The sequence below is a fragment of the Xiphias gladius genome, chromosome 15, assembly GCF_016859285.1.
Source record: "Xiphias gladius isolate SHS-SW01 ecotype Sanya breed wild chromosome 15, ASM1685928v1, whole genome shotgun sequence".
Classification (NCBI taxonomy): domain Eukaryota; kingdom Metazoa; phylum Chordata; class Actinopteri; order Istiophoriformes; family Xiphiidae; genus Xiphias; species Xiphias gladius.
In genome coordinates this window covers 22,969,359-22,988,073 of record NC_053414.1, presented here as the reverse complement: position 1 = coordinate 22,988,073, position 18,715 = coordinate 22,969,359, and the positions used below count along the sequence as shown (strand labels likewise).

At 40.9% G+C, this 18,715-nt stretch overlaps 1 protein-coding gene across 5 annotated transcripts in view; it reads left to right on the top strand.

Moving 5' to 3' along the window:
- Nucleotides 1-18,715, top strand: part of add3a (adducin 3 (gamma) a) — a 107,571-nt gene that overhangs the window by 26,107 nt on the left and 62,749 nt on the right. The window contains exon 1 of one of the 5 annotated variants that reach the window (XM_040145571.1): nt 10,351-10,455. The exons of the other annotated variants lie outside the window; for them this stretch is intronic. The gene's annotated coding sequence lies outside the window, so the exon portion shown is untranslated. Of the gene's footprint in view, nt 1-10,350; nt 10,456-18,715 lie in introns of those variants that run through there. 5 annotated transcript variants of the gene reach the window in all.

The window sequence follows — 18,715 nt, the reverse complement described above, 5'->3', positions numbered from 1 at the left end:
CTACAGTCGATATTTTCCGATGAAAACAACCACAATGAGACTGGTGAGACTGAACCAAACAGTCAAGTTTTGGGCCATAAAACCAACATAATAAAGTGAAAGACATTGAAATGCTCTCTAGAGCTGAGTGTGACTGCAGAGTCTGGTGATAACTCTTTAGGTTTATCACTACGAGTGATACCTTTCACATAACACATAGTGATTTCATCCATTGTTAATATAAACATATTGATTACAGCAGCTTTAAGTAATATGTCTCAAAAAAGTCACAAGTCCTTTCTTTCTCTTTCTCTCCAGTTAGCTAACTATTCCTGTAAGCCAGTCTAATATGACTAATGTCAATGACAGATGTTGAAAGTGAAAGAGCAAAACACTTGGCATCCCATAAGATAGTCTAGGTGTCCATGTAACCAGATAACAAAGACAGAACCAAGGGTAGGAAAAGAGAGAGGAGCAGGCGTTCCTGAGGTTTTTCGAGGGTGTTTGCACAACAAGGAAAGTTGAAAAGACAAGTTGAGAACTAGCCAAAGTACAAAGGAAGAGAACAGAGATATAAAACATCTGACATCTAAGCCATTTATTGAAGTAGGAAAGCTAAGGTCAAAACTTTCCATCAGTCATCTTCTTTTTCTGTAAGTCCTTGCTTTATTTGTCTTTTTCTCTTCTCTTTTCTCTGTCTCTACTCTTGTTTTTCATCCTCCTAATTCCAGTATGTGCCCCTCTCAGTTTCTCTTTCTGTGAATGTCCGTTTTCTATTCTCCTCCTCCTTCCCTCTCCCCATCTTTTTCTTCTCTTTTACCTTTCCTTCAGTAAGACAAGCTGTCCTTTACCCAGCAGGGCAGTAAAGAGCCTGGTCCTGAATGCTTGGCCCTAATAATGTCATGTACCCGGTTGTAATGACATTATACGAGTTTTTACTGAATGAATACGAGTTTTTACAGAATGAATATGTATTTTTGCGATGTACAAAAGCAGTGACATAAATTTAGATTTTTGGAATTTGGCTTTTTATTTTGTGAAGCAAAAGGGGCAATTTATAATTCAATGCCATTTTTTATCGTCCAGCCTAGTCTGGAGAAAAAGAGATTTTCTTCATAGTATCTTGTTCAGCTCTTTATTTTTTTTAAACACAACATTAAAAGAAGGGCTTGACTATTCGTGATTTTACAATGTTGACATAATAAATCCATTGTGGCTTTACATCCCCACCTTCCGAGAACTTGAGACATTTACCTGAGGGCACCGCAGAAAATGTTTTCCCACTTCTTTATTTCCTATTATCCAGATTCCGCAACTGGTCTGGAGACTCAAACCTGCCACCAGTCATCTCCCAGTTTCACCCAATCTCCCAGTGAAAAGGCAGCTTTTCAACCTCCAGGCTGCCATCACCACGGATAGCTTTCCCATGGTGAATACTTGGTGCAGTTAATCAGCTCTGCGACCTGAGACACTGGTTTGACTTGGCACTGAGTCTGACTGGCTGCCGTCTTCTCTCCAGGCATCTGGATGGCATCACAGCTACTCTTATCTCACTGCTGGTTCAAACCACACATACCAGCTGCCCACATAACTGCCTCTGTATAAACACATACACACCAACTGTGTCTCTATATACTACAACTGTTTTTCCAATTACGTTGTGGTGGCAATGTAATCGTTGGGCTACGTGGCTATGGGCTTCAGAGGCAGCTTTTTTTTTTGTTTTTTTGGAATGAACAGTGCTAAGTTTAATAACGGCAGCAAGGTCCCCAGGAGGTGGTTGGAGTGGATACAAAGTGCACAACTGTCACACTAGAGACAGTGGTTCGCATCCAGAGTCTGTGGTTAGGTTTAGGCAGCAAAAGCACTTTAGTTTAGGTTGGGGAAAGATCGTTTTTTAGATGTAAATAAACATGTTGTGTTTGAAGTCACTGTGAACTTTTTCTCTATTAAACCAGACCACAATCTTTACCTAACCTTAACCAAGTTCACGTCAGTGTCTAAACATAACCATAAAAAGGTACTGTACTGCGAAATTGGGTATTTACCATATATTCGCTGTTGCAAATTAGTTGTATATAAACGTAACTTCTAGGAGACGAGGCTGAACAGACGGTAGAGTTTATGAAATACATCAGGAAGCAGTAATGGAGGAATTTACCCTGACCAGTGTGGTCTGTGTGAGGCAATATTTTTTCACACATCGACCATTACTGATACAAGTCTGCATTTTTTAAAAATTTTACTATAAATGTATAAGACGTGACACAGAAATACAAATTCCACATCTGCATAAATAAAGACATTAATACTGGCCTGATATGATTTTAGAGCCAGTATAATATAAGCTGATACAGAAGGTATAACAACATATCAATTCATTTTAGCTATTTAATTTGTTGTTTTAGTACATGAAAGTTAGATGCAGAGGCATGCACATCAACAAAACTGATACCCCAGTTTATTTAAACCCTATTTGGTTCCAGACAGAGAGTAGCCTGAACATACCTGATACTTAATGAGCCTTTCTCACTGTTCCGTTGCCTTTTGTCTGCATGTACTACCTTGCCAATTGAATATTTCTTCCTTTTTCACTGGCAGTGCAGTGCAGTTTGGTTCTTGTTCATGGGTTTTTTGGACCATATGGTATAATAATTTGTGTAAAAATTGTTTCTTTCTGGTGCATTTTAAAGGTACAGATTGATCCAAAACTCCACTACACCCTTAAAAGATGGCTGCATATTATATATATAAATTAACGGTCATTCATTTCTTCTACAGATACAAACTGAGTCAGACAAGTCTTTGCTTTTCACTCAAATCAACACACATGCTATAAGATGGCTACAGTTTAGAGACTACTTGGGAAATCTGCAGGGCAAAGGAGGTTTTGAATTATACAAATTTTGATTGCAGGGATGGGCAGCTGTTGGTGGATACAGGCAGTGATACAGACACACGAAAAAGGCTGCAGGCATCCAGCCAAAGGCATAGGTTTTATATAGGGTGGAAACAATAAAAGCCCTGCGTTTCTTTGACTTTGAGGGGAGAGTCTTTGGTGTAAATCATAAAAGGCTTGGCACATTTGACGTGGATAATGGTGTAATGATGCAGCCCAGCCCTCCGGCATAACAGGGGTTGAGCTTATTACAAGTTTATTCTTGTTGATTCTGTCTGTTGTGTCACATTTATTGATTTTTAAGTGTTCACATCTAAAATGATTAAAATGAATTCAGCCATTTCAAATTAGATATTATTATTCAATAATTTAGTTTAGTTCAGTCACTAAAAGACAGACAGCAGTTTTGTTAGACAGAGGTGAATATGGAAAAGGTCAAGTACACACTCTGACTGACTGTGTTTTCTGTAGACCTGGACACACAAACACACAAACACACACACACATTAATGAATAACAGCCATCTCATCAGTGACTCATCATTCCCGAGAACAGCTGGAAGAGGGATTTGATTTGTGAGTATTTGTCTAAGCCTGATTGCGCATGTCGTGTATTTGGTTTGTGTGTCATGGCAATATTTTATATGATTTGTTGCCCTGTGGTTATAGTTGTGTCAAGATGGAAGAGTTCTGGTCTTGGTTGCAGCGGTAATATATCTTTAGCCTTATGGCTGTCTGTATGTGTTTTGTGGTTGAGTTTGTGTATGACTCTGGGTTCTGGGCCACATGATGTGTCTTGTAATCGTTAGGCCCATCCCATTGAAATGCAGACTGGGTGTTGTGGCCACAGCTTGACCGAATACACAAATGCACATACGCATGTAAAGTATATGAAGAAATTTGAAAAGACTGCACACATGCAGAGGTTCTCTTGATTTCTTCATTCATATACATACATACATACACCCATACACATTTGGTCAAGCGCATATGGCAAAAGCATATAGACACATACGGTCAAAGACACACTAGCTCACACACTTTCACTTTCAGCTCTGGTGGCCTGTGGGGCTTTTGTAGTGCTGAGAGGCCACAAACGACAGCTTTGTGTTCTGGGCGGCTGGGAAAGTTGGACCGTAACACACACACTCACTCTCTCTTTCACTCTCTCACACACACACACACACACACACACACACACACACACACACACACACACACACACACACACACACACACACACACACACACACACACTTTGGCACCGTCAAAGATGGTGCACAGTTCTGCCTGGCTCAATAGGCTGATTCATTGGTGCCTCCTCATGACACCAGAAGAGAAAATGGACTTGCAGTAAAGGGAGGATGAGAAGACAGGGGTGTTACAGCTCAGCGCTCTGCGGCTGAAGCCTGACATGACCTGACAGTGGTCAGGTCAGTCTTAAAGGAAAAATCCACCTGAAAATATTTTTTTCTTGTGTTAAGCCTTCCATTTTCAGGTTCTTTTAGCTGTTACATGGTGTATCTCTCTTTATAAGTTGAGCTTCATTCAAGGCCTTTGTGGGCAGAAAGATTAGCACTGGCAACATTTGTTTTGTCAGTGGATATTATATACTGTAAATACATTTGTGTTGTGAGTATGATGTGTTCCCTCTTTGCCTTTCTTAACTAGGTTTTTAATAACACTTTGACTTGTAATGGTGCAAGTGCTGCCTTAGGAAATCTCAAAAATCATGCAAATCATGCAATTTCCAGTGCTGTATTCACTTCTAGAGCTCCTGCTTCAGGTTTGTCTTGAAGTTAAATGTTTTACAGGAGTCCGCTGTAAAGGACACTTGTTACGATGATACATCTTGTTGCTGATTGTCTGAAGAGTTGCTTCAGGAAAATAAAGGTAGTTCACTTCAGGCGCATTTACATGTACTAAAATTAGTTTTGATCTCTTCTCGTAATCATCTTAAATATTTATTTTATTCTTTGCCCTAAGTGTTCACAAACCCTGTAAATTATTTGATATCTTCATTGTGGTCCAGTTCTGCTTAGAGGGTCTAGATAATGTGTATTATAGAGAATTTTGTTTCTCCAAATTTCATGTCATAACTACAAAATAATCATTATTCTATTACACAGTATTATTCACAATGGAGCCAAGCAATGATTAAAAAATATTTACACTCTTCAGTCATTCCGTCCTAATGGATATAAGCCCTCCTAAAATGTCCTAACCCTTTCATTTCCAATAGCACATCCCAAATTAATTTTACTTTCTCTACTGGAGAGATTTTTTTATTTTCTTAAGGAGGTTGATTTTATCTAAAATCATCATTACTAAGTCTCGCAGCTGGCAATGGAAATGCTGTGGAGAGGGGTGGTGTTGTAAGTAACGATGCTTGGCAGCGAGCTGTGTTTGTCTGGATCTCTCCCTCGTTGTCTCCACTGGAGTCATGCAGGCTTAAAGCCCAGGCCTCCTTTCGATGAAGGGCTCTCACGGCTCAACCCCCCTCCCCCCTTTCATGTTTTAACTGCTCCCTCTGGACTGCACTAGGAGATTAGGTTGAGTTTTCATATTTTTATGAACTGTTGTCGGTAAATGACTTCTATGTTCTCACTAAACCCAACATCATTGTTATGAAACTGCCAACTTGTGTATTGTTTTTCTGTGCAAAGGGGTACTAAGTGATATAATTGATCTAAAGTCACATTTTAAACAACATTCCCATGTTGCAATTTTAAGAATTGGGATGACTGAATTTAAGTTAACCCTGGAAACATGTTCTAAGTCCCTGTCACAGTGTGCATTTTGACCATAATGAGCACCTCCTGACCGCGTGCCAAATATGGACTCATTAGCTGAAACACTACGTTTACCTCTGTCACATGGTGTTACAGTCAGCAAGGGGAATTAAAGAACACCCCCTACGCCCCACTGCCGAGTAGGCTACAAGTCTCGGCACCCCACACTGGGGGGTTGGGGTCACCTCAGGACAGGAGTCGGCCGTAATCTCTGAATAAACAAGGAAAAATAAATCTGGATGATTTATAAAGATGAGTTCTTGGGGCAATTTTGTCAGGCACTGTTTATTATATGTCATTTCTTGTCAAGATCTAGAGCTATGAAATTAGAAACTTTACAGACTCCCGATATATACAGTACATACAGTTCCGCTATTTTCTCTGGAACAATTACAGGTGTCATACGATCAGCTTATGCTGTTTGTTGCTTTATAGGGACTTTATTACTAAGTCAGGCACATACACGCACACGCACACACACACACACACACACTACTCTCCACTGTGGCTCCCGCAAATCCTTTCAGCATTATCAATTCAGTTTGACAACGTATTGCTCATATTTCTATGCAAAAGCACAGTAAGTGACTGTGACCTAGGCTTTTTTCGCATCAACTTCATTCTACTCCACATAGATACTTTACTTTCAAAATTCACTGCAGGTGAATCCTAGCAATTCCCTTTGGGTTTTTCAGGGGATTTGAGCTTGCGTCAGCAGTTACATTGCTTCGCTCTCATCTTGTGATTGCAGGAAGTAGAATTGGTTTATTCACGCTCCATGCACAGAGTTGGATTCCGGGCAATGGAATTATATTTTTTGTACCCACTTGATCTGATTCTTAGTCACATCATGTTTTTTTTCATAAGAAAACATACAAAGAATAAAAAGACGACTATGGTAATGTTGTTTTATTCACGTTGATGCTGCAGTTGTGTGGATACGGCCATTTTTACTGCTCCTGGCTGTGCACCTAGTTGTTTTTGATCAGGGAAAGTTGCATATTTGTCACATGTAACAGTGGAAAGTGGAAAGTGTAAACTGAAACCGATGGTCATATCCAAGAATCATTTATTGTGGCTTGAGATGGGACAAATGGCACATTAAAATGGATACAGTGTCAGCATGAACAGTCCAAATCATCAGAGACAAAAACACTCTGCAGAGTAAATACTTAAAAAAAATGCTGGTCTCGCATCCCTGAATTTGGTGTTGACAGAGAAAATGATGTATGTCTTTTTTGACAACGTTGGCTGTTGTATAGCAATAAAGTTAAGAAGCCAGTTTTCTGTTGCTTCTAATTCCCTTTGAGATCTCTCATTTTAAATGCCGGTGTAGCCCATCACACAATACAGCTGTTGTTGTTGATCTTTGTGTTGATGTCACAATGGATGTTTAACCCTCTCTGACCCAGCAGGGTAAGAGGGCTTTATCTGCCTCCCTCCCTACCGGATGGTGGCTGTGATGCACGATTTTGTTTTTTGCCAAATGAGAGAGGAGGGAGAAGAAAGTCTGCTCTCTCGTTTTAGTGTGGATGGGGTGGAGAACCTTTTTGAAAATAATAAGTCTCAAAATGTAAAAGTCAGGGGTTTCCGATTCTAAAGTTAAATCTGCAGCTGTTGTGATTTTCAGCCGCAGGTCGTGTCAGTGAGATAAACCATCAGATCATAAACATACTGCAGACACACTTTTCTGTCCAATTGCTGACTCGACAGTTTTTTGAAATGAGCAATATTATGTCAGGATCTGTAAAGGGAGGGTTACCAACAAGACGAGCACTTTACAATTAGTTGATTCATAATGCATGAATATTACTCTAGTATGTACAGAGAATTTGTACACACATAGAATTAACAACCAGTGTGGATTTTCCTCTTTACACTGACTGACTTTAGAGCTCATTCTGCTCTGCATGAACCATATAATTACCTACCAGCATAAGCGCTTATTGACGTAGACTCTGCACACACCATCTGCCATTTGCAAAGTGCACTGCTCCATGTCCCTCCTTCATCTCCTTAAAGGAGGTATTGTAGAAAGTTACAACTAGCAATCTCACTCATAAATAATCTAGGCATGCATCCCTTTTTAACCCGTGAGGAGCGCTTGGCCCCTGCACATTTCACTCAAATATGTGCTAATGTTAGACCAGGCATCCAGCTCCTGCTATGCCGCGGGAGGCCAGAGGGCGAGGTTTATTCTGGGGCAGGTATGCACAGTCTGCGAGAGCTAGATAGCGGGATGTGGTCCTGGTTCCTGTGTTTGATATGCTGTCTAATAAATGCATGTGTGAGGTGTGTTAAGGCCAGTGAGGTCCATGCAGGACTGTGCAGGTTTGAGATTTTTCTGCAAGCATGAGCCATTAGCTGTCAGCTACACATAATTATCAGCAACACTGAGAATGCCGCACAGCTTGAACACACCACAACTAAATATTTTCCAGTGTGGAAGATTCAGCCCTGACGAGGGATTGATCCGCTTGTCCTAGACATAATGTGATAAACATAAAACCACCCTCACCGCACAGACAAGCAGATTTAGCAGGGAATCCCTTCCATTTAGAGATTGACAGCTGGGTATACAGTAGCTTGGCCGGACTGCTTCTCCCCATAACCCCCCTGTCTGAGCTTGAATAATTAATTCTGAATTGATTAAGGCTCAGCTTGCTCACTTGCTCACTTTTGGTCGCTAGCATGTGTTTTTGCTTCCTATAATTATTGTCTGCCTTGTTTCTGTGATAGTCAGCAATAAAGCCAAGCTTTTACCTTCTAAGTGGAAGCGTTTTTGAGGAAGCAGTAATTAAGAATTCATTTGAGATTTGTTTGTTGCTCCGATTGACCATAAAATACAACCACCAGCAATTTGCCTTTACATGAGGGAAGTTAATTCTTCTAAACTGAGTTCTGAGAAATCTGAGGCCTCTTGGAAAATGTTTCAATCTGCTTACAAGCTGTTGCAAACCCACTAATGAAAAGATGTCCATAAAAGCCTGTAATGTGAAGCATGGCATTTGTTTCTCTCAAGTGAAACCGCACACACGGTTTGTTAGGTTTGTTAGAAGACATGAAAGAAAGGAGGGAAGGACTGTGGAAATGCCTCCGCAGTTGAACTTTGCATGGACAGCCTTGTCAGTGAGTGAGCCTTTCACATGCAAACTTAATGTCATCCCCCTGGCCTCTTTTTATATCGCCCCAGTTAACAAATTGACCCTAACACAACAATGGGACAGCACTACAACATATGTCCTCTCAAATCTGTAAAAAAAAATATAGTCCCCAGAATGTCCACCACCAAGTAATATTTAACATTTCCCCATTTATGTGTTTTTGAGCTGGCCTTTAATGGAAAAGACATTTGGGAAGCCCATATACCGACCTTCTTACCAAGAGTTAGATGAGAAGTTTGATACCACTCTCTTGTCTGTATGGTAAATATGTAGCTAGAGCCAACAGCCAGTTAGCGGAGCTTATCATAAAAATAGGAAACAGAGGGAAACAGCTAGCCTGGCTCTCTCCAAAGGTAACAAAAACCCGCCTACCAGCAGCTCACAAGCTGACTAGTTAACATGTTATATCTTGTTTGTAGGGCTGCAGTTGTTTTTGTTTTTTTTCATTATCAATTAATCTGACATGGTTTGTTGTGCCTATGTATTCTGAAACTCTGAAAGCTCACAAAATATTCAGCGTTTTGATGTTTTGCGCAGTTCCCCCAATTTTTAAATACCATCACCTCCCTCCGTTCTTTGTTTTGGTCAAATCTTTCTCCACACTCTTTTGTGTGGAGGGAGATTCCTCACAAGAGGAGGTTGTTAAGCTGCTATCAGGGAAAGTGCTGGGTGTCTTTTGGAAGAGTAATGGGGAGGGAGGGACCCTTTAGTGGAGGGAAAGAGGGGGACGGCTCTCTTGTCAGACCTAGTTGAAAGTTTTTTTTTTTTTGGTGCCTTGCCAAGGACTTTGGAAAATTTAGCAACTATGATTATAAGTAGGAGAGGAGAGATGTAGATCAAAAGTTTAGTCTCAAAAGAAAGGAGGGGATGGGTAAAACGGTTTAGGGAAGCTAAGAGGGAATAGAGGAAGGAAAAGAAGGTGAAAGAGAGAGAAAGAGAGAGTAAATCCAGTAGGTAATTTTATTTCAGAAGACTTTTACTTTTCATTTCACCCTGATCAGTCACTTTGCCCTGAAGTCTGGGCCAATTAATAAACATATTTGATGGTCTTGAGACTCTTTCACAAAAGATCACTGAAGCACCCTGTAGGGAAAAGATCCTGTCATCTCATTCCTGTGTGAGTGTGAGTGAGTTGTGTGTGTGTGTGTGTGTGTGTGTGTGTGTGTGTGCGTGTGTGTGTGTGTGTGTTTGTGTGAATTTAAATGAGGTTTACCCCTCCCCCCTCCCCTCCTCAACCCCTCCACCACAATCAGCATCCACTGAATTCACACTCTTCCCCCCTCTCTGCATGTTGGCTGGTCCTCTGTAGCCCCTGCAGCAGATAAGTTGTGTTTTCTGTTGCTCTCAGTCTGCACAGATAAAGCAGAGCGGCTCCTGCCTTAGTGGCTAAAGAAGAGCACTAAAAGACAAAAAAAAAAGGGAGATACTGTAGGAGGAGCGCGAAGGAAAAAGGGCAGCAACAATTTTACACTGCTACAATGGGAGAGGCGTGTTAGAGAGAGAGAGAGAGACAGAGCGAGCAGCCCAGGGAGAGGACTCGCTGCAGTGCAGGTGGATCACAGCCGTCTGGTGAAGAGAGAGACTCGGAGGCAGCAGTTTAACTCCAGCTGGCTGTGCAGCAGGTCTGTACTGCAGTTTCTTTACAATGCTAGCAGTGATGGTTGCTGCATGGTTTGGGCCTCTGTGTGTGTACTCTGTGGCTGATATAGTGGATGCTCTGTTCTCCACCATCAGGGCTGCTATCTCACTGCTGTCCACTTTCATTGCCTCTGTGCAGTTGTTACATTTCCCAGATCTGACTGTAGCAAAGATAAGAGCATGAATCTGTATTCATCTCATTCCTGTTTTCAAAGCTGAGGCATAGATTGTGTTCTTATTCTTGCTGGTATCACACATGCAAAAGTTCAGGCTACATGAAAAACTTTTAAGCTGCGTAGAGAATAGAAGACTTTGTGCTTTGGGTTGGTTCATGCTAAATGAAATAGCAGAGGCCCTCTTACCCCCTTTCAGATCAAGAGTTCTTTTACCATGGAGAAGAATAGAGCTGGGAGCTGTGAATGGGCCCGAGATGGCTTTCTGTGTGCAGAAGAGAGATGCCGCCCTCTCAAGTGTCAGCATGCTTAGTGGGTATGATGAGGGGTAGGGGGAATGGGGGGTCGGGGTTCATGTGCTTGTAGTTTGCAGAGGGGGCTGGGTTTTTATGCGTCTATGCGGCCACATTCATACGTGACAAGCTATTACCTGTGTTTAGTACTCTACATGTTATAAAATGAGTGTCAAGAGTTCAGTATTTCAATTTCTTCCTGTCTTGTGACTCTGGTCCAGCTCTTTACCCCCAGAGGGAAAGGAAGAGTGATACAGTCAAGTGCGTTAGTCAGTCTGTCTTTTCATAGCAAACTGTTTACTACTGACTGAGCAGCAATAAAGAGCCGCTAGGAGTTGCCCCTTTCTATTTCTTGCTTTTGTTTTCTGCATCTTCCTATTAAAGGCCCCCTTTCATGCTTGACTGATGGGGAAATTCTGTGGTTTGGTTGCTCTTTGCTCATGCTGTTATGTAGCTTGCTGCCAACAGTTGCTGCACTTTATTAGTTTTTTATGTTGCTGGAGGTGCTTTGCATGATCAAGGATTTGCATACCATGTCTCCAGGTTGTGGAGCATTTCTGCTGGGTTTGTTTTTCTTCTTTAACCTCAACAAAAGAACGAGCGCCGAAATCTGTGCACAACTTCAGCCCAGTCATCTCTGATTTCAACATAACAGATTTTTGCCGCAGATTTTCTTCCTCGGTTGGGCAGTTTATCTGACAGCAAACTGTAATCATCTGTTGGATTTTAGGAGTGAAGTATGAAAGATATTTCAGTCCAAGTTGAATCTTGTTTGTGCTGCAATTGCTCTGTACCAGAACTTGCTGCTTTTACACCATACTGCAATGCAATAAAAAAAAGAAAAATTCACTGAGATGTAATTAGTTAACAAATCTCCAAAATGTCAGTTTCGTGTCCATGTAGAAATAACACTCATTTACATTTCATATCCAAAGGGAAACTGTGCTTTTTGCCTTGTCATCTGACTGTTCCACCTGACAAGTACAGCTGAAATATTTTCCCAGACACTTGCAAATAAATCCTGACTTGTGGCCCAGTTTGTCTTCTCTTTGCTGAAATGATGAAGTCTGATGGATTCACCTCAGTGATGCAGACATCCGCGTCCATGGTGCTGCCCCCTTCTCACATATTTCCTCCTCTGTTGTTCCACTTTTTTTGTTTTCTTCACCAAGGTACATTTTTGTTTTAAATTTTTTTTCCACTTTGGCTTTATGTAGGAGGATATTGGATCTTGTAGCAGTCACATTGTAGATTACTTACTGATTATGATGAGTCGGTTTGGAGTTGGGTGTTGACATTTGACATCTGCATACTCTCCACATGTCGTGCTCACAATGTCTCAAAATTGTATGGCGCTTTCTGCAATTTCAGTTGCTGTTACTCTTCTGTTGCAGATGTTTTAATTGTAGAATATTCTGCTTTTGATTCAACTCTGTCTGTAGAGGACAGTTACAATCTGCGTCCACATGCTGCTTCCATGGCACTCTTTGCCATGGTGATGGCCCTGGTAAACTAACAAATCCTGAGATGTCTAAGCAAATATTTGTCCAGAGTTCTTTTGCAGCTAAGCAATAAAACAGGAACCTTGCAACACGCTTTGTTTGTTCTTCATCTTTTGGCCATTCTCTGAGGTTTTCTCATTGTTTCAGGAATGACTTTGTGTGCCCGGCCCTTGAAGAAAATATTGCTGCTTCAGGCCGATTGATTTGCCGTGCTGCTGGCTTTGATTTCCTCTTCCAAGGAAATTTTTGTATCCATCTGAATTCAACATCACATGCCTGCTCTCAGGTCAAGATTTTGAGATATATCTTTGTGGCAAATGAAGACGGATTTCTCAGTGTTACATGTGACTTATTGTACTTCAAATTTGAACACGTAATTTGATAACATTTTAAAGTAGCCAAAGGAATTTACCCCCCCCCCCAACGCGGAGTCTGAGGAGGTGAACACTGAGTGCTGAGATGATGAAGTATTGTCCCCGTGTCTCAATCAACCCCGATGACCAAACACATCTCCAGCTCCTCTCCTTATGTTTCCACTGTAGGAGGGGTGATAGACTGTATATGTGTGTGTGTGTGTGTGTGTGTGTGTGTGTGTGTGTGTGTGTGTGTGTGTGTGTGTGTGTGTGTGTGTGTGTGTCAGTGAGTGACTATGTGTTTTACAAAGACAGGAAGGGGGTGTCTTATCATCCAAGAAATGGGTGTTTCTCTCTTCTAACTTGTGTTGTAAATCACTGGTTTATGTAAGGGGTCTCTGTGTGTGTGTGTGTGTGTGTGTGTGTGTGTGTGTGTGTGTGTGTGTGTGTGTGTGTGTGTGTGTGTGTGTGTGTGTGTGTGTGTGTGTGTGTGTCTGTCTCTGTGTGTGTGTGTGTGTGTGTCTGTCTCTGTGTGTGTGTGTGTGTGTGTGTGTGTGTGTGTGTGTGTGTGTGTGTGTGTGTGTTAAATAACTTGGCTAGCCTGTCCGCAATTATGTCATACAGCATGGTTTCCAGCTGTCCGAGTCAGCTGCATTTAATTTTGCTTTCAAGAGAGTCATCCCCAATCACAGAATGTGTGTGTATGTGTCGTTTACGTGTGTTTGTGTGTGTGTGTATGTGTGTGTGTGTTCACATTGTATATATTTGTAACTATATTAGTAACAGAGTGAAGAAATTGCTGTCAGTTACTTGCTAATGAAAGCTCTGAATCTTTTTCTGGTCCTCTTCCATAATTGTGATCTAGGTCTGATAGAACATGGCGGTCGAGCTCTTAAGTTAAACCAAATGTATTTGGGCTGGGTCCCACTGAGGGGCTTAAATGTGTGTTTTGACAAAAGGACAGCACACATTGCAGCTTTAATGCAGGTGCACAAGCAGGGCCCCATGCTCACTGTGATCAGGTTTCTTTGCAAAAATCAAAGCAAGAACGTAACATATCTGCACCAGCAATGTGAAAATTGATAATTTTTTCCAGTCGCAATAATTTTGTTTAGGACGCACTAGGAGGTTTTTTTAAAGTTTGATATTCCCATCGACAAGGAAAACTGCTCCTCAGTTTCCTTTAGACTTCCTTGTTGACATAAGCTGATTGACTCATTGTCATCTTCTCCCACGGATGTTACAGTTCTGTTACTTAATCAGATTCTTGGAAAAGCCTCCAAAAAATGAAGGGCTGATGCTGGGAGGCTGAATTGTTGTTTGATTTACTGAGGATCTCTCATCCTGCTGCAGTTAGTGTTGGATTCATGTCTGAGAGTGTGGCGAGACAGGATCTGTGCTAGAAGGAGAAACTATATCCATTGTATAATCCTGTGGTTAATAATATCAGTTGAATAGCTAAATGTCAGATGAAATGTCTGGGTTGCTCTGCTCTTTGCCCAGCAGCGGTTAGACCCTTCTAACCCCCTCCCAGTCAGCCTCGACCGCAATGAATTGAGGCTAGTGGGGTGAAACCAATAATGTTTTAAATTTCTCCCAACACTTTTTATAGATGTTTTTTGCCAGGTCAGAGTTCATGGGAAAGCATTGCTGAACTTGTCTTCACCAAGTGGCTGGATCTGCTGACTTGTTTCTCATGACTTGTCACTAAAATTGGATCTCACAGATATTTGTTCAAGAAGCACCTGTTAGACTTACTGTGGGATCTCAATAAACTATTTATGTAGTTTATGACCTGCTACTACTTTGGACCAAATAACATTCTTTAAATTTTTTATACACCTTAAATGTAAATAAAAGACAGTATTTTAACAGCAAGATATAGTCAGCAATGTTACGGACTTGCGGCAATGGATAGAACAGGCGAAGGGTACCACAAGATTTATCATATCATTGTTCATTTATTGTGGGTTTTTAACAATGGAAAAAGAAGGCAAATATGTTTTATGTTCCATTTTCAAAACAGAAGAAAAAAAACAATGAATATGAAAAACGTTGCATTAAAAACGCTGTTTAATATGCAGTTTGGCCACAGCCAATGAAATGACAACTCACGGTTTCCAGTTGTCATACTAAAACAACACGTTTTCCAGTTTGGGAGTTTTTTCAGGGCCTCAGTAGTCAGAAAAATAGTGACCATCGGAGCAAGCAAGATCTGACGCAGGAAAACAGAGCTCAAAGAAATATCTATACATCACAGCCCTCGACACAGTCGGAGATGACTGAAACCGAGCCGACCAAACAAACTAAAATCTGACTGAAAATCAGGCTGCTTTTGGAGGACAATAGTGCATTCACTGTGGTATTGCATGTTCCCATTATCATATCTGTGTGATCTGGCTTTTTTTTATTTTTTTATCCTTGGTGTACATCAGTCGACACAAGAAACAGCCTGTCACGCTCCAAGTGTCAGTGCATTAGTATCTGTTCAGAAGACAAATATTAAGATTGCACACAGTAACTGAGTGCTGCAAGACACTATGAATTAGTTTCCAGCAAATGAAATATTTGGCAATATTCGCCGACAATCCACAAGATGACTCAGGCTTTGGGGACATGATGCAATAGGACATTTCGCCCCGGCAGTAATGACCAACCTTTACTTTCCATTATGCTTAAGTTCCTTTTGGGCTCATGTCATTCACTTTCCCATCTGCAAATATTACTTTACACTCATTCACTGCACATGGTCGTAAGACCTAAAGCTGTACTTCAACTTTGACCTGAGATGCCTGATGATCATTTTTATCTGCAAATATAGCATGATGATTGCTTCAGATAAGAACAGTTTCTATTCAGTCTCCTATTGTCAAGGACAGCTTCAGTCCCTGCCTTGGCAGTGATAATAACAGGCTAGTGCTGAGTCACAGGCATTAACATGTGTCTTACATCTGATCAGCTGTTTGAAGGGGTGGATTTCAGGGTTTTGTTTGTATAAAACTTGTACGACACTTTTGTTATCATTAGTTAGTAGTGCTGATCGAAGCCTGAATAAGCAAGTTGAATAGCAAACCGCTCAGCCCTAAACTGAAGCCATTTTTGGTTTTTCGGTAGTAGTGGTAAGCCGGGAAAAAAAAGGTAACAAACTTTTTGAAAGGTGTTTTATGAGTTTTTTATTGTATTGGTTAATGCCCCATTGACTTTCACAATTGCTAACAAATGCCTTGTAATAAGTGCCAATTTCTCAATTCCCTGTTATAAAATCTTCAATAGTAAGACTTCTGTAATCCTAAATTCCCCTACAAAAAAAAAAAGGAAAGAAAAGGGTAAGCCTGTACTTTGAGCTCTGAGAGGAAAGTGAGAATTTCAGAGAAAAAGGACAATGTTCTTGATGAATTGTTGGTTTGTTCCAGATGTGACATTTGTCTGCAGGGATTTGCAGCTCTGTGTGATGTGATGTGTGGCAGGTTGAGGAATTGTTAAAGGGGGGGTGGAGCATACAGGAAAAAGGATATTGCTTTACTTCTCCTGGCCTCGTCAGTTCCTACATAACTAAGAATAATGCAAACCAACCAGTACAAATACGCAGGTGCAAATGTACAGTGTATCCATGGCATATGCTGCAAAACCGAACAGAACCATGAATTATTATTATTTTTTTTTTTAAAGTTCAAAAACAATGACTTCATCATTCATTGGGAGGCTTTTCTGTCCTGGCAAATATTGACACTGTTGGTAAGGAGGCTGAGCACACAGTGTCCCAATTTCCTCTCAAATCGCTTCTCTTCTCTATAATTTCTTCCCTCTCTCCCTCCCTCCCTCCCTCCCTCTTACTTAACTAAAACCTGAAAGTCATTTATGAAGTCAGGATGGTGTGTCTCCCGTCCAAAAGTGGATATGCGAGTAGACCTCAGTGAATAGGGACTCCAGTTTGACGTCCCACGCCTCCCATTAAGGGAATTGCATCAGGGTGGAGATGAAGATCTCAGTGCTGGAACCAGCTGTGGTTTTATGTTTGGCTATAACCAAACTTAGTTACTAAAGCTGAGGCTGTGCCACAGCCACAGTCTTTTTTATCAGTCTCCCCCAAATTAGCAAAGCAAAACAGGTGGCATTGGTGTAAAAACACTGTAAATGATACTGTATGAAAAATGAGGGGAAATTGGTTAATATACTGGCACAGTTCATCACCAACTTTAATTTTCAGACTGCATTGTATTTTATTATGGGTTTAACTACAACAAGTGAAGGAAAACTAGAGGTTGAGAGTTTTCTTTGAAATTTTCAAATCGTATGTGCTACTTGTGGGCATAACATTTCAATGGGCAGCCTCTGTTGTTTTAAGTCTAGGAAAAGCTAAAAAGAATGGATCGTTGAGTCACTACTGAGGGAATCAAATCTAAATCGAACCTGTCATTCAACATTCTCTCCAAAGAGAACAAAAAGAGACTTTCTCAGAGGTCATCCAAGTTTCAGTTCGAGCCTTTATCCTCTTTTTGTTGGTTCCCATTCTCTGTGAATAGTTATTCTTGAACATGTTTTTCAGCTGAAAGAATTAGCTTCCTTTCCTCCTGTCTCTAACAGTTGCTGCAAAAACTGGATTAGAGCTAAGGGATGACCAGTCTGTACTGTCATTGGCCTTTGCATTCAGGTTTATTGGAGAAAAGTGCTAATTAGATATTTCTTTACTCTTTGTGGTGGTCTGTGCCTTTGTGCTTGTTTTGTGAGCTCTGTGAGGGAGAGTTTTAAAGACAGCATGTACCTGTAATTCCCAAACTGCGAAGACTACAGAAAAAATAGAAGGAATGCAAAAGAATGAATGTAAATGGATAAAATGAAAGGGAAGTAAAAAAAAAAAAAAAAGATCTGTCAGGGGATTATGAAAAAGCCATGGAGCTTTTGTACCGTTACGATATTCATATAGTACTTTTAAACATCCAAAACAAAGAGGAACAGACAAATCCCTTTATTGCTTTCAGCTAGAACGCTCTAACATCACAAGTTTGGGGGAGTTCTGTGGGTCTACACCCCAAGGTGTACTAATCATTGTGGGCTTGAAGTTGGAGAACACATCCCAGATTCCTTGTGCATGAGAGAGGATGGGGTCCAAAGAGGGAAAGCAGAGAAAACAAAATCTGAGTGTGAGTTTGAGTGCGTGAGCTTCCTTAGTTTGTGCAAGATGGAGTGACATATCAATTCCATGGGTCAAGGGTTGCACCCTTGTAGATGAAATGATTAGACGTGCAGATTGAGAAGTGGGGTGGGAGGTTGAACAGGCCTCATTAACAGAAAAAAAAGACCACTTTGGGAAACATGAAGGGAGAAATGACAAGTGAGATGGGAGTGTGGGTAGGCGGGAGGAGATGTTATTAATCTCTGTTGTTTTCCCCTTGTATTGTCATTTCCTCTACAGCTGGTCCCGGGCTGAGAGGGAAAGAAAAACATGACTGAGGAGATCAGAAATCTAAACACTGGTCCTGCCAGTGGGCTTGGTGTTCCACACCGCTGACACATGTAATAAAACACATTGTCTGATTTTGTAATGTGCTGCTAATGAAGGTGAAGGGAAGGCCAAGCAGGAGAAAAATGTACAGATGTAACCCAGCCCTTGTGTTAAAAAAAACTGTGTTTTGTTTGAGCATTCACAAAGTTAAAATCTGATATTAAGGGACAAGGAGAAACATGATGTAAAACTCCATTCATATTAAACGTTAGTGGATCTGGAATTTGATTACCGAAGTATAAAATTACAATGGACTGTTTACTGAGCTATTTCATGCAAGAACTGGTTCTTCATTTGTTTCTCGCTCTCTTAAAAAGGTCTCAGTATTTAGTCTGACAAGAGTAATTCCACAGATTTATTGCCCTGACTTGACCCTCAACAGAGACCTCCTTCAACCCTTCTTCTCCTCTCAGGTCTGGT